The sequence below is a fragment of the Orycteropus afer genome, unplaced genomic scaffold (assembly GCF_000298275.1).
Source record: "Orycteropus afer afer isolate SDZICR_OR568_19922 unplaced genomic scaffold, OryAfe1.0 scaffold00041, whole genome shotgun sequence".
NCBI classification, from domain to species: Eukaryota; Metazoa; Chordata; class Mammalia; order Tubulidentata; family Orycteropodidae; genus Orycteropus; species Orycteropus afer.
In genome coordinates this window covers 5,259,560-5,274,680 of record NW_006921628.1, presented here as the reverse complement: position 1 = coordinate 5,274,680, position 15,121 = coordinate 5,259,560, and the positions used below count along the sequence as shown (strand labels likewise).

The 15,121-nt window shown below is 41.0% G+C and overlaps 1 protein-coding gene across 1 annotated transcript in view; it reads left to right on the top strand.

Moving 5' to 3' along the window:
• The window catches only part of ERC2 (ELKS/RAB6-interacting/CAST family member 2), a 1,380,507-nt gene that overhangs the window by 254,656 nt on the left and 1,110,730 nt on the right, over positions 1–15,121 (top strand). The gene's annotated exons all lie outside the window — the stretch shown is intronic.

The following is a 15,121-nucleotide window of genomic DNA, read 5'->3' as shown; positions in this document are numbered from 1 at the left end:
CTGCTAATCACATTTAAACTGGAACTTTACATTTTGTTTTCTCTTCTTACCACACATATGTTTCATTATTATTCAACACGTATCCAGGATCCAAGTGTGTGCAGCACATGTCAACTCAGAGGTGGTTTACAATTGCTTTCCCACAGGTGGAGATGGTTTTCAGGGTCTTTTAAGTAAGGTATAGTTTAAGTGTTAGCTGTTTTGAACTACCATCACTCCAAAGGAAGAAAACAATGGGCCTAAATATCTTTAAAGCTGAGTTGAGGGCAGAGTTTGCAGAAAGTTAGAGCACATGAATGCTTTTGGAAAGAAGGATAAATTTGCAAAAGGGAAAGAGGAAAATGTGTGATGAAATTTGAACGTTTTTGTTGAAGATAATGTGTATTGAACAGAGTGTCCTAGGTTTTCTAAGTATGCAATTTTTTTTTTTTTGTACTCTGTAGGTTAAATCATCTGAACTTGGGGTAAGTCCTTCAGAGGTGGGCTCCCTGGCCTGCTACCTCCACTGGACATTGGGACGCCAAGATGTCTGAGAATATGTAGTTGGATAGAGCTTAGAAAACACAGGGTGACATCCAAGGTTTGAAATTTTTTACAGAAGTCCCTTGCTGGAGTGGTTATGGATCTCAAAAGTACCATGTAGGAAAACTGCTGTGGGAAGACACAGATCTCACAAAAAATGCTAAGCAATAAATGGCATTAGATATGTTTTCAAAATATTCCATAGCAATAAATAAAAATTCTAAAAGATACTTGCTTCTAGACCAAACTAGGTTTCTTGGCATTGAATGCCTATTCAGATAGGCAGCCTTTCTTTTTGATTTTGAAATATGGTTTCTGTGTTGGGACTTGCTGATGCAAGAGTTTCTGTGATGTCGTTGTATTTGCTTAGAACAGTGGAACAGCCTTTAGTGTCTCAAGGAGTTCTGGTGGTGTGGTGGCTAAAGCATTTGGCTGCTAACCAAAAGGTCAGTAGTTGTAACCTACCAGCTGTTCCATGGGAGAAAGAGAAGATAGTTTGCTTCTGAAAAGATTTGCAGCCTTGGAAATCCTATGGGGCAGTTTGACTCTGCCCTGTAGGGTCACTATGAGTCAGAATTGATTCAACTGATAGCAGTGTTTTTTTTTTTTTTAAGTGTCTTCAAACTTTAGTGCCCTTCTTGCTTATTTTTTTTGTATTTTGTTTCCATGAGATTGTGACAACATGCTCAGGCAATCACATGGCTTGCTTTCTATTGAGACACTTAAAGCAATTCTTTACTGGGCCTGGTCTTCCCATCCAAGGAGCCCTGGTAGCACAGTGGATAAAGTTTTTGACTACTAAGTAGAAGGTTGGTGGTTTGAGCCTGCCAGCTGTTCTATGGGAGAAAAATGTGGCAGCCTGCTTCTGTAAAGTTTTACAGCCCTGAGAACCCGACGGGACAATTCTACTCAGTCCTGTAGAATTGCTGTGAGTCAGATTTGACTTAATGATAGTGGGTTTTTTGATCTTCCCATCCAGATTTCAAGAGGGTGAATATTGTGGGCACACTTCTACAATGGTTCCCATTGATCCCTAATTCCTAGAATTCATGCCCTTGTGTAATCCCCTCACCTTGAATGAAGTTTGAACTCATTGACTTTACTTCTAACCAATAGAATACAGCAAAGGTGATGGGAGGTCACTTCCATGATTAGGTGACATGGGATTATGACTTCTGCTTTGCTAGAAGTCTCTATTGCCTTCTCAGCTTGCATGCTTTGATGAAAAAAGCTGTATGTGGGAGAGGCCCACGTGGAAAGGAACGGAAGGCAGTCTCCAGCCAATAATCAGCAAGGAACTGAGGCCCACGGTCCAACTATCCACAAGCAACTGGAAATCAACTGATTACTTTCAACAATTACTTAGTGAGCTTGATGGTGGATCCTTCCCCAGTCAAGCCCTTGTATGGGATGGCAGGCCTGAACAGGCACCTTGATTACAGCATTCTGAGAGACCATGAAGCAGAGGACCCTGTTAATCTGATCCATAGACACTGTGAAATTATAAATGTATGTTGTTTTAGATGCTACATTTTAGTGTACTTTGTTACACAGCAATAGATAACTCATACAGTGATGCAGAAATCGATCCAGTCCCTGCCATAATCCACAAACCTGCCATCTAGTTTACAGGAGTAATGATTACTGGTGTGTTGTCACTTGCATGTAGAGTGACTGTAGATTTTGAAGTTTTGGTTATTCCAAAATTGTGGCTAGTAGAGGATGATTATACTAGGAAAAAGGCTGCTGCTTTATTTAGGAGCAGTAACATTAAGTTGCTTGTGCAATGTCACACAGTGACCAGTGCTGAAGCTGGAAATTGAGTCAAGCAGACTTGAGAGTCTGAGCTCTGAAACCATCTCATTATCTGCTTCTTCTATAAAAAACCTTTCCAAAAATGTATTTTGCAGATTAGCCATTCTATCTGATGTTGATATTTGCTGTTGTTGTATGCCATTGAATTGATTCCCACTCATAGCAGTGCTATAGGGCAGAGTAGGACTGACCCATAGGGTTTCCTAGGCTGCAATATTTTCTCGGGTAGATTGACAGATCTTTTCTCCCATGGAGCTACTGGTGGGTTTGACCTGCTGACCTTTCAGTTAGCAGCAAAGCACTTAGCCCTTAAGCCACCAGTGTTCTTTTTGATATGCGTTATGATAGAAACAGGGCTTCAGGGCCAAGTAAACTAAGGGAAATGCTGCATTCCACAGAGCTTACTGCAGGACCTTTGGACTTTTTAACATATAAATGTGCTTTTTTCATCTCTAGGAAGAGGATTAGGAAAGCAGAGCTTCTCAGATTTATTTGACTCACTTTTCTTTTGACTCACTGATTCTTTGTAACACACTTTGGAAAAATGCTATTCTAGGAAATAAAAATTACACTTTTAATTTGTGACCTATAAAGTATATAATAATATATAAATAGTTGTTTCCCATAGCCAAATAACTGGGTAATTTCCTTCATTAGGTATTCTATAAGGCAAAGTTTATAGTAAACTATTTCCATATTCTTTGCTGATGTTTAGAATGTTCTTCTGTCAGGGTTTTTTTTTTTTTTTTAAGTGGAAAAATCTGGCTAACTGCTTTTGGTATTAAACTAGTAAGAATAACTCAGCTTGAATAAAGAATTTGCCTGACCTCTGTTAATTTAAATGGATCTAAAATGGGGTTTAAAATGTACTTGAGGTTTTAACTTCAGTGTGTTTTTTATTTCTTTTTCCTTATTCACAGTTTGACCAGGCTGGGGTAGATGGTTTAATGCTGGGAATGGAGTGTTAGTGATTTTATGATTCATTTTCAGGCAGAGGTGTTGGACCTCACATACACTCTCCATCTTTTGGAACTCTGTCCTTGTTTAGCCCATTGTTCCAGGATATTTGAAGTTGGCTGGAGTTGCACATGGCTTGAGTTTGGTTGTTTTAATGTCTTGTTATCTCGTGGTGGTCTGGGAAAGACTGAGGGTACAGCCTCTTCTTTGCCTGGCAGGAAACACAACAGCAAAGAGTTATGATGTCAACTTATTTGGAAGACCAGAACCATTACCCAGGAACTACACCTCATGTGAGTCCAAGGGTTGGCTGAAAGTCAGCATTACTCACTAGAGTCATCTGATGCATTTGGATACAGGTTGATATGATAACACGTTGTTTGATGTGGTTAGAGTTTACCTTATTCTCTAGCTTTTTCTGCAGAGAACATATTGTTCCATGAAAAGGTTTTAGTAAGTCAGAATCCAAAGTACCACTGATCTCATTCAAGAAAAATGGGTCTGTTTACTGGGATCCTTTGGCACTTAACTCTCCTTAATATTTTTCTCAACTGGTCCTGTGGAAGATATTTGGACTCATTGACTGTAAGATGCTTGGATGGAAGGGATGTATGTTCTGCTGTTATGCTTATTGATCTTCTCTGCTACTCATTTTGGGCAAAGTGACTTTCTTTGGTAGCAAGGTGAAAATGAGTACTCACATAATTGAGAGCCAGAGTTGCTACTGACCTAGGCTAAGCAAAACCTCCAGGATATTGGGTCTGATCTTTCTTTCTTTGCCGTGGGGTGGCAAGGAAGAGGGCATAGAAGCATGAATTCTTTGTCTCCTGGTTTAGTGATCCAGGTTGTCCCTAGGTTGTGGGAAATCCACCAAAGCAAAGGATGTGACCTAGAAGTTCTCAAGCTCATAGATCTTTTACTGAGAGCTCAAATCTCCCCATATAATCTCTGCCCAAACTTCTAAACTCCACCATCATCCCCTTCTCTTGAAACCATATAGCCTCTTTCTTTTCAGCACATGCTTGTTTCTGACTATGCTGACAGAGCCAAGTCATGATTTTGCTGATTCTGGCATTTCTAATTCTGACTCTACATATCCAACACATTTATTTCTACCAACAAAGCATATCACAGAAAAAAATCCCAAATACAAGTGACCATATAACCATAAATTTTTACATACATGATATTTTATGTGGGTTGTTTTCTTTACTTACTGTAGAATGTAACATTTCTTATTTTAGTAAGTAAGTTTCTTACTTGATAGAGTCCCTGGATGGTCCAAGTTGTTAAGCACCCAGCTGCTAACGGAAAGGTCTGTGACTTGAACCCACAGATCTCTCTCCATGAGAGAAAGGTGCAGCAGTCTGATTCTGTAAAGATTACAGCCTTGGAAACTCTATGAGGCAGTTCTTCTCTGTCCTGTAGGGTTGCTATGAGTAGTAATTGACTCAATGGTAATGAGTTTCTTTGACCTACTAACTGGAAGATTGGTGTTCGATTCCATCCAGAATCCCCTCAGAAAACACGTCTGGCAGTCTACCTCTAAAAAATCAGAAATTAAGAACCCTATGAAGTGTGCTTCTTGCTTCTATTCTAACAGACATGGAGTCACCATGAATTGGACTTGAGTCAGTAGCAACTGGCACTGGTAGTGATCTTACTTGATCAGTACATTCCATTTCAGTGAATGAAAAAATAGGTTAAAGTACCTAGAGGATTCTCTGTGCTTTATTTTGCCAATATTGGAAAGGTCCCTAAAGATTAGATAAGCTTCATGTTTCTATGTTTTCTCTGTCATTACTCTGTGTTGTCAGTGGAACAGTAGCTTCCAGAGTAACCTTAACTGAATTCTCCTTTCACTTTTTTTTTTTTTTTTAATGTGTTGGACATCATTGGACACATATTGAACTCCATGTGCAGAGAGTGCTGTGAGAGTGCCCTTGGAAAATTTGTGATCTTGTTTGGGGTTTCAGGTGGGCAATAGAAGATACAGCTCACAGTATTGAGGTTTATTCTGTGCCAGGTGCAATACTAAATGAATGCTCTCATCATCATCTCCAATAGTCAGGTAAGGAAATTGAGGCATGAAGAAGTAAGTAATTGTCCTCAGTCACAAGAGTAAGTACTGGAGCCAGCACCTGAACCCTTACATGTAGTTCCAGGGTCTGTCCTTATCATCACTGCACTCTGCTGTTTCTTGGGATGGTAGCCATGAGCCTAAAGCAGTGCTTATTAAATGCTGTGCAGCTGAGAAACAGGAGAGCTGATGACAAGCTTTCTCCATGGCAGAGCTGTTCTTCAAAGGCAGGGGTATTTTACCACACAAGGATGGTGGGGAAGCAGATTAGGAGAGGATATGATGTGAGTCAAGCCATAGTGGTGATGATATAGTTTGATTTGTGTCCTCCAAAAAAGATATGTTCAAGTCCTAGCCCTGGCACCTGTGAATGTGACCTTATTTACAAATAGAGGTTTTGTAGATGTAATTTGTTAACATAAGGTCATATGGAATAAGGTGAGTCCTAACCCAATATTATTAGTACTCCAATTACAGCCTTGGGAACTCTGTGAGGCAGTTCTTCTCTCTCCTATAGGGTTGCTATGAGTAGTAATTGACTCAATGGCAACAAGTTTCTTTGGCCTACTAACTTGAAGATTGTTGGTTCGATTCCATCCAGAGTCCCCTCAGAAAACAGGTCTGGCAGTCTACTTCTGAAAAATCAGAAATTAAGAACCCTATGAAGCATGACTGGAGAAGAGACACAAATGGAGAGAGGTAAGGTGGGAAGATAGCCATGTGAAGATGAAAACTGAGATTGGAGTGATGCTACCCAAGCCAAAGAGTGTCAAAGACCGGCAGCCATCACCAGAAGCTAGAAGACAGACATGGAACAGATTCTTTCTCAGAGCCTCTGGGAGGAACCAACTGTGCTAGCACCCTGATTTCAGACTTCTAGCCTCCAGAACTGGGAGAGAATAAACTTCTGTTGTTTTAAGCTACTCCATGTGTGGTTAATTTGTTATGGCAGCCCTGGAAAACTAAGACAGGCGGGAACCACAGTGGATGTGGGGCACAGTGAGTTTAGAGTAGCTGAGACTCCACCTCTTGGGAGGGGAAGGAAATGAAGCTGCATTGATGGTTTGGGGTCATATCACTGAGGGCACTGAGTAACTGACACAGGTGATTGGCCTTTACTCGGTAGGCTCTGGGAGTCTTTGAAGGCACCTATCCGGGAAAATGGCATGACTAGAGGAGACAGTTAAATGATAGTGGATTGGGTAGGAAGAAACCAGAGGCATGGAGATAAATTAGACATATTCTGTGCTTGTTCAGGTAATGAAGGGTCTGAATCTGGGTGGTGGCTGTGGAGGTTGAAGGGAAAGGTCATCTCCACCTGCATGCATCCAAGAAACCGGTTGCTGTTGAGTTGATTCTGATTCATGACGACCCCTTGTGTGTCAGAGTACAACGTGGTATAGAGAGTTTTCAGTGTCTGATTTTTCGGGATTGGACCACTAGATATTTCTTTGAAGACATCTCTGTGTAGACTTTGATTAGCAGCTGAGTGTGTTAACCATTTGTACCACTGTGAGACTCCACCTGCAGGCAGGTATTGACAAATTGGGAACTGAGTGCTGAGAGCAGAGAGGGACACACAGTGGAACCTGATCAGCACAATGAGCTTGTACCTGGACCTGTGGTGGGAGAGTGGCAGGTCAGAGTCATTAGTAGGAGAGGCTGTGGTTGTGGCAAGACCTTGGACATGTTGAGTTTGATGAAATCCTGATGGAACTGTCCCTGTTGAGAAGTGGGTGAGGAAATGATTGTGAAGTTCTCCGTAAGTGCATAAGACATTTCTGACTATTGTCACTTCTTTTTTCATGTACACCTAATCAACCTAATCATTTGTGGCCACCAGACCCTCACTGTGTGAGATTGTTCCAAGTCCTGCATTATCACTTACTCCTACCAGCATGTAAGAGGACACCTTAGGAGTCGCATGCTTTTCCTTCATGCCTCTTTTCTAAATAAGCATTTAGTTTTGAATATAGTATCTCTTTTTAGATTACATGGAATTTTCATTGACTGTTGCCAACTTGATACAGATCCTCTTTGTTCTTACCAAGTTCCAGGATGCATCCATGCCAACAAAGCGTCTTTGAAGAGAAGCACTCTCTCTGGACCCCTGATTGACAACAAATCCAAAAGCACAATTTGATAACCCTCACATTTCTGATGACACAGGGAGTGCTTTCATTTCTGTTTAGCATTACTGCTTTATCCATAAACTGTAAGACATTCTTTAAAGTTTGAATACTGTATGCTAATGTGAAATGGTTCTGATTTTACCCCATATTGATTTTAATGAGCATAATTGCCTGCTTTTTACAGTAACATAGACTGGGAAAGCCCCAGGGAGCCATCAGGCACAGGCATTTTGGAACCTGCTGAGACGAGAAAGTGGCAGGGTTGGGGAGGTGCCAGGAAGGGGAGAGAATGTCAGGAGGTTATGCTGGGAGAGTCTGATGACTGTCCTCATCTCCTTCATCCTCCTGCTTTACCTCAGATGTGACTGCTCTTTGGAAGATATTCTTTTGGTAGTTAACATAAGTTATTATCATCATCATTTGAAGAACAGTGCACCACAAATTAAACCTCAGCTGTGAGAAAATAAGGAGGCCTGGATGGCACAGTGATTAAGCACTTGGGTGCTAATTGAAAGTTCCAGTGATTTGAACCCACCCAGCAGTTCCACAGGAGAAAAGACCGTAGAGATTCCAGCCTAGGAAACCGTGTAGGGCAGTTCTACTCTGTCTTATAGTGTTTCTGTGAGTCAGTGAGAAAAATCCTCCAAGTGCTGATACTGCAGATATTTTAGTGAGTTTGATAAACTGAGGCAACAGAAAGTTGAGTTGGGCTCAGTTCTACCAAGGTCCTACCTCTCTTGAATCAGAACAGTAACTAATACCTGTATATGTCTGAGGCATTACAATTTATATAATACAGTACATATCAGTGATCTTCTCTAATGCTGCAGGGCAACCCTGCAAGGAACCTGAGGTTCTGAGAAATTCAGCAGTGATGACATGTAATATTTCCTGGCCACTTTCTCCACATCAATCTCTCTTTCCAGTGAGAGCCTTTTACTCCTCCCAGCAGTGCTCTGTGGATGCTGGATACTGAAACAGTGATGTAACTGGTCCAAGAACTCAGAGTAGTAATGGAGCCAGAATTCAAATTTTGACTTATTGGTTCTAGGCCCTTTGTTCCTAACAACTTGTAGATGCTGCTGGGGATTTCAACCTGATACAGAGGAGACCAAAGACTTACCAGGGCCTCCTGATTCTGGACTATAAATTTGTAAAGTTACCTAGTATTAGGAAGGTTGAATAAAGCCATGTAGAAGACAGTTTGGAGACTCTGGGTGGTGTACACGGTTAACACACTTGGCTGCTACCTGAAAGGTTGTAAGTTTGAGTCCACCCAGAGGTTCCTCCAAAGAAAGGCCTGGCAATCAACTTCTGAAAAATCAGCCATTGAGGAGCGTATGGAGCACAGTTCTACTCTCACACATATAGGCTTACCATGACTCAAGGGCAACTTGGTTTAGAAGGCAGCTTAAGGCAAGGTCTCCTCCGGCCATTTTACAGCTTAAAGAAGTGAAAGTGCTCATTTAAAATACCAAAATGGACCACTATACATTCGGGCCCTCCATAAATTCTTAGGGGATGGGTGGATTTTTGTTAGCAGGGAATAAAGAAAAATGGGTGGCATGGTTGGACTGTCCCCATATTATCTGTTCAAAGTTTTTAGTCTTTTTTTTTTTTAAATTTCTTTATTAACCCACTGCCTCATCAAAATGCTTTGTCTCCCAAAACCGACTTTACTTTTTGCTTGTTTTTTGTTGAATATTTTGGATTTCCTCCATGTGAATTGTGGAATGTTAAAATTGTTGTTATAATCTCCCAAAAGACACCCCCTCACTTCACTGCTCTTTTAATTGGCTAAAATTTGGTAAGGCTAAATCTACTTCTCCACTCACTTTGGTTGGGATAAGAGAGCGGCGGCTTTATATGTGTTTCCAGTTTGTCATAGAGGTTGAAGGGCATCTTGAATGTTTCAGGTAGAGTGTAAAATAAAGCAATATGAACAGTGGCTGGTGATTACTAGTTGTGGCTTTTGGTTACAATGGTTATGATTTATATAAAGAATGGATTACTCTTCCCTAAAGGAAAACATATAATTATATATGAGTAGTTTTCTTTTGTGGAAAAAGGAAAAGAAAGGTGAATGAGGCTTTAGAGGAAAAATTATAAAGGCTTTACTGCTCATTTGTATGAGGAGTTGGCAAATGATATCCTGTTTTTTTTATGGCTTGGGAGTTAAAAGGTTTTTTTTTTTTTTTATGGTTATATTTGGAATGGTTATATATGTACCTATATAATATCCTCTATTTTGCCTTTAGCCTGCAAAGCCTAAAATATTTACTGTCTGGCCCTTTCAGAAAGAGTTTGCTGATCCAATTCAGATAATAAGTAAATGGTTTTTTTGAATGAAGAGGTTTTGTAAAAAGCCTATGAGCAATTTGTTTATGTGGAGTATCAAATCTACGTTCACATTTTTTTTCCTTAACCAAATGACAATATTATTTTTCTGTCATTTCTGCCCATTTTTCTTTTACAATTATTACTTTACTTATAACTTTATTATTGTAACTTTAATTTCTAGATTTGCAGCATATTATATAGCATTGCCAATTATCACAAAAACCTTCAGCTGTTTCAAAAGTGATGTTATGTAAAAGCCAGGCAGATTCAAAAAGGTCCCTATATGGAATAGTCTATATCCTATAGGGTTATGTACCAGAGAAATGGAGATTGCCATTCAAAGTGCAAAAGAGTTAGGAATGCCTGACCTAATTAAAACTCAGGCTTCCTTTTCTTTCTTTTCCTTTTTTTTTTTTTCACAAATCTGTGTTTGTTGACACTCCTTAATGAATAACCAATTGCTATAGATTGGGACTCCTGGTGACCCAAGTGTATCAGAGCAGAACTGTGCTCAAGGGTTTTCAGGGGCTGCTTTTTTGCAAGTAGATTGCCAGACCTTTGTTCTAGGGTACCTCTGGATCGACTCCAACCTCCAGCCTTTCAGTTAGCAGCTAAGTGTGTTAACCATTTGTACCACCTAGGGGCTCTTGACACTTCCTAGGCCTACAAAATAAATGCTCTAAAAATGTGTGGCTGCTTTGAAGGAACTGGTCTGAAAAGAAACTGCCTGTGTATATATACAAGTCATGTTAAAATGTATTTACACGTAGTCCTTGTGAGTGTGCCTTGGAGTTGCTAGCTTTTCCTCGGGACAGTATCACTATTCTGAAAGCTGGGACCTAGTCAGGATGACGGAAGAGCTCTTGCCCTCTCATCTTCCTTGTATCCCCAAGGCAGTCACATCTCTTCTGGTGGTCTTTTGACTAGGTCACAAGCCAATTGAGGATTTTAAATGTTGGGAGCAGACCCTGATTGTTACTGGAATTTTGCTTCCTTGGTGTAGTTTCGGGAGCTCTGGTGGCATAGTGGTTAAGGCACTTGACTGCTAACCAGAAGGCTGGCAGTTCAAACTCACCAGCCACTCCTCGGAAGGAAGATTGGGCAATCTACTTCCGTAGCAATACACCTCGGAAACCCAAGGAGGGGTCACTAAGAGGAGAATGAACACAATGGCAGTGAGTTTGGTGTTTGGTTTGGTGTAGTTTAGGATTTCTCAAACTTGGCACACTTGGAGCCAGGGAATTCTTTTCTGTAGAGGGCTATCCTGTGCACTATATGATGTTTGTTGTTGTTGTTGTTATGTGCCGTCGAGTCGGCCCCGACTCATAGCGACCCCTCCTTGGGTTTCCGAGGCAGTATAACTACGGAAGTAGGATTGCCCAACCTTCCTTCCATATGATGTTTAGTATCATGATATGTCAGTTGCACACCACTTCCCAGTTGAGACCACCAAAAATATTTACAGATATCGTCAGATGTGTCCTGGTGAGCAAAATTGCCCCACTTGTGAATCTCTGGGGTGGAGGGATGACTTATCTTTCTGGGTGTTCTGGTAGAGGGATGACATAGCCTGTGGCTGTGGTAAGCACAGAAATTCTCAGCTCCACCTGCTTGAAACTTAGTTTCCTAAAGAAGGCAGCTGTGATCATGACACTTGTTGAATCCAAGCCTGACTGCAGGGGATTGAACTAGGAAACAGATTAAGGAGATGAGCATGGTGGTTGGAAATTTGAACCTGAAAAGAAACAGGAGTGGGGTATGTGTGTGTGTGTGTGTGTGTACGAGAAAGAGGGAGCGGGAGCGGGAGCGGGAGCGGGATTACCAGTGATTCCCTACTCCCTTCTCTCTCAAGAAACAAAAGGGCTGGAAAAGAAATCTAAGGAGGGAAGCAGGGTGGGGTTAAGTTTTGATCTAAGATACCACATGGAAAGATTGGAACTTTATTAAAATAAAAGGTGTTTGATTCTCAGGAGTATTTATGGAGGTAATAATTATGGATCCAAGATGATACACACACCTACTCTTGACTGCTGGACTCTCAGTATTAATTGGTAGTTTTATTTTGCAAAAGAAGTTTGTCTTCTCAGCTTCCCCTGAAATGGTTTTTGAGTCTTCCATTCTGTTTTTCAAATAAACATTTCTCTACATGACCTACCCCCTCCGCCACCAGTACCACCAAACTTCAGAATAACTTGGCAGTATGGTGGTTTTATGGTGTGGAAATGTAGTACAGATGTTCAGAATTACCTTTTCTTTCCCTCCTTTAAAACATTGTGACCACACATGCTTTGCTCTAAGTACTATTAAGTATTTTTATTATTACTATGAAAAAGTCTCTGGTAGCATAGTGGCTAAGACACTTGCCTGCTAACCAGACGGCTGGCGGTTCAAACCCACCAGCCACTCCTCGGAAGGAAGGTTGGGCAATCCTACTTCCGTAGTGATACTGCCTCGGAAACCCAAGGAGGGGTCGCTATGAGTCGGGCCGACTCGACGGCACATAACAACAACAACAACAACATGAAAAAGTCTTGCCTCAGGCTGAGTCCCACTAAATCTCAAGTAAAAGGCAAATATTAAAATAGCAGCAAGTATTTATGCATATCACACTAAGAAATCTGAACTAATATTTGGCTTTTTATGCAGTTGAAACCTTTACTTTGTGACCCATTTGACCAAGACCTCTAGTTGTACACTCCTTTCCTAATTCTAAAATGTTCATTTCAGATTAAGATTTTGTCCTCTGCTCCCTGCAATGTTTTCTCTAGACTTGAGTTTTTCTCTTTATCCTGCGTTATCTTTGAACTCGGCTTGATCACATAATGAAGTCTGATGGGAGGATTCACACTGCCAGCATGAATCAGTTAGTGCATGCTTTAAAAAGTACTAATGGAGTATAGTTCTTCCCTTGCACGGAGTCCCAGGGATGGTGGCTGAGTTTCTGCCTTTTCCAAGAGGCCTGCACTGGACCAGTGGTCATTTCCCCAGCAGGTGTTTTATCAACACCAGACAGCTCCCCCTCCACAGCTCGGAAACCTATTTATAGAAATCAGCTGCCACTCTAAGCTTAACTTCTTTTGGCTTTGTTAGTGCCGTTTCCTTTTTGTATCACTTGGGCAGCCTTAAAAATATTTATCTAAGGAGTTGCTAAAAGAACTTCTTCTTTAATTTCTTGAACCCAGAATTGAGAGCTCCTTCACAACCTGTGGGAGATAGGAGGTGACATAGGCTTTGGTGGTCCATTGGTAGAATTCTTGCCTTCCATGTGGGTGACCTAGGTTTGGTTTCTGGCCAGCATACCACATGTGCAGCCCCTGCCCATCTGTCAGTGGAGGCTTCAGTGTTGCTATGATGCTGAACAGATTTCAGCAGAGCTTCCAGACTAAGACAAACTACAAAGAAAGGCTTGGTTATCTGCATCTGAAAATCAGCCAGTGAAAAACCTGTAAATCACAATGGTCTGATCCACAACTGGTCGTGTGGGTGGGACACGACCGGGCAGCATTTTGTTCTGTTGTTCATGGGGTCATCATGAGTTAATGACAGCTAACAAGAAGAACATCATAACCTATGTGCACTTTTTACTGTGCTGGAAATGAATGTGAGTTTAGACAAATGGTCTTTACAGCATTACTTTTTCCTTCCACATCCAAATAGGAAAGCTTTACAAGGTGATTTATTTTCTTATTATTTTTTTACTTTTTATTGTGATTTGGGTGAAAGATTACAGAGCAAATTGGTCTTCCTTTCAACAATTCATATACATTTTGATTTGTAACATTGATTGCAATCCCACAATTTAACAGCACTCTTTCCACTTCCTCTCTGTGTTCAATATTACCATTTGTCCTTCTTTCCTATCCCTTTTTGTCTTCTGAGCTTTTTCTCAGGGCAAATGCTGCTTTTTAAATCTCCCAAGGTTGATTGTTCTAAGGAGTGCATATTGTTCACCTTATAGATCTGTCTGTCATTTGGCTGAAAGTGGAGTCATAGGATTGAGTTCATTTCCAGGCTTGAAGAGTGTCTAAGGGGCCATAGTCTCAAGGTTCCACCCGTCTCTATCAGACCAGTAAACCTGGTCTTTGTTTAATTTTTATTTTGAGTTTTATTCCACATTTTTCTCCCACTCTATCCAGTATCTCCTAATGTGATACATTTCAGAGCAGTCAACAGTGGTAGCTAGGCACCGTATGGTTCTTCTGGTCTGAAGGTCATGGATACTGGGGTTCATGTGGTCCCTTAGTCCTTTAGACTAATTGTTTCCTTGAGTCTTTGGTTGTCTTCACTCTTCTTTGCTCCAGGTAACCAATAGTTACCTGTAACCAAAAGTTAAATTTAGATGGCTTCTCAGAAGCTTATAAGACTCCAGATAGCACTCACCAGAGTAGAATGGAGAACATTGTCTGTGTGGACTATGTTATGCTACTTGACCTTGATGTGCCCTGAGGCTATGGTCCTGAGCCCTCCCTGGCCTAAGGACTCATTTCCTCAAGGTATTTGGTTGTGGGAGCTCTGGTGGTGTAGTGCCTAAGGCATTTGACTGCTGACCAGAGGGCTGGCTGGTGGTTCAAATCCACTAGCCATTCCTCGGAAGGAAGGTTGGACAATATACTATAGTGATACCCTCTTGGAAATCCAAGGAGGGGTCACTATGAGTTGGCTCTGACTCGATGGCAGTGAGTTTAAGTTTAAAAATTTTCATAACTTTGCCTCTTGTATGTTCTGCTATATCTATGGATATATTTGCAGCATATATAAATACATAGATGTTGTTGTTGTTGTTGTTATGTGCTGTTGAGCAGACCCGACTCATAGCGACTCCTCCTTGGGTTTCTGAGGACGGATTATTACGGAAGTAGATTGCTTAACCTTCCTTCCGAGGATTGGCTAGTAGATTTGAACCGCCAGCCTTCTGGTTAGCAGTCAAGTGCCTTAGGCACTATGCTACCAGAGCTCCTAAATACATAGATATCCTCGGCCAGACCTGTATATATTCATGAGTGTAGTCCCATTTGCCTTCCACCCTTGTTCAGCTTACCTATTTATCTATGATCCACTCATAGATTATTGTTATTACTGTTATTGCAGGATTGAATATGTAATAGTAATTTGAGTATTAATAGTAATTGAGTATGTAATACCTTTGTTGCATTTAACTCTTGTGTTCCTCCCAGTGTTTTCCTTTGTCTTCATCATTTTGTGCTGACCTCCCCTTATTGTATATTTCCTTTCCCTTCACCTAAATTATTATGTGTCTACCCTCTAGTTAGTGATT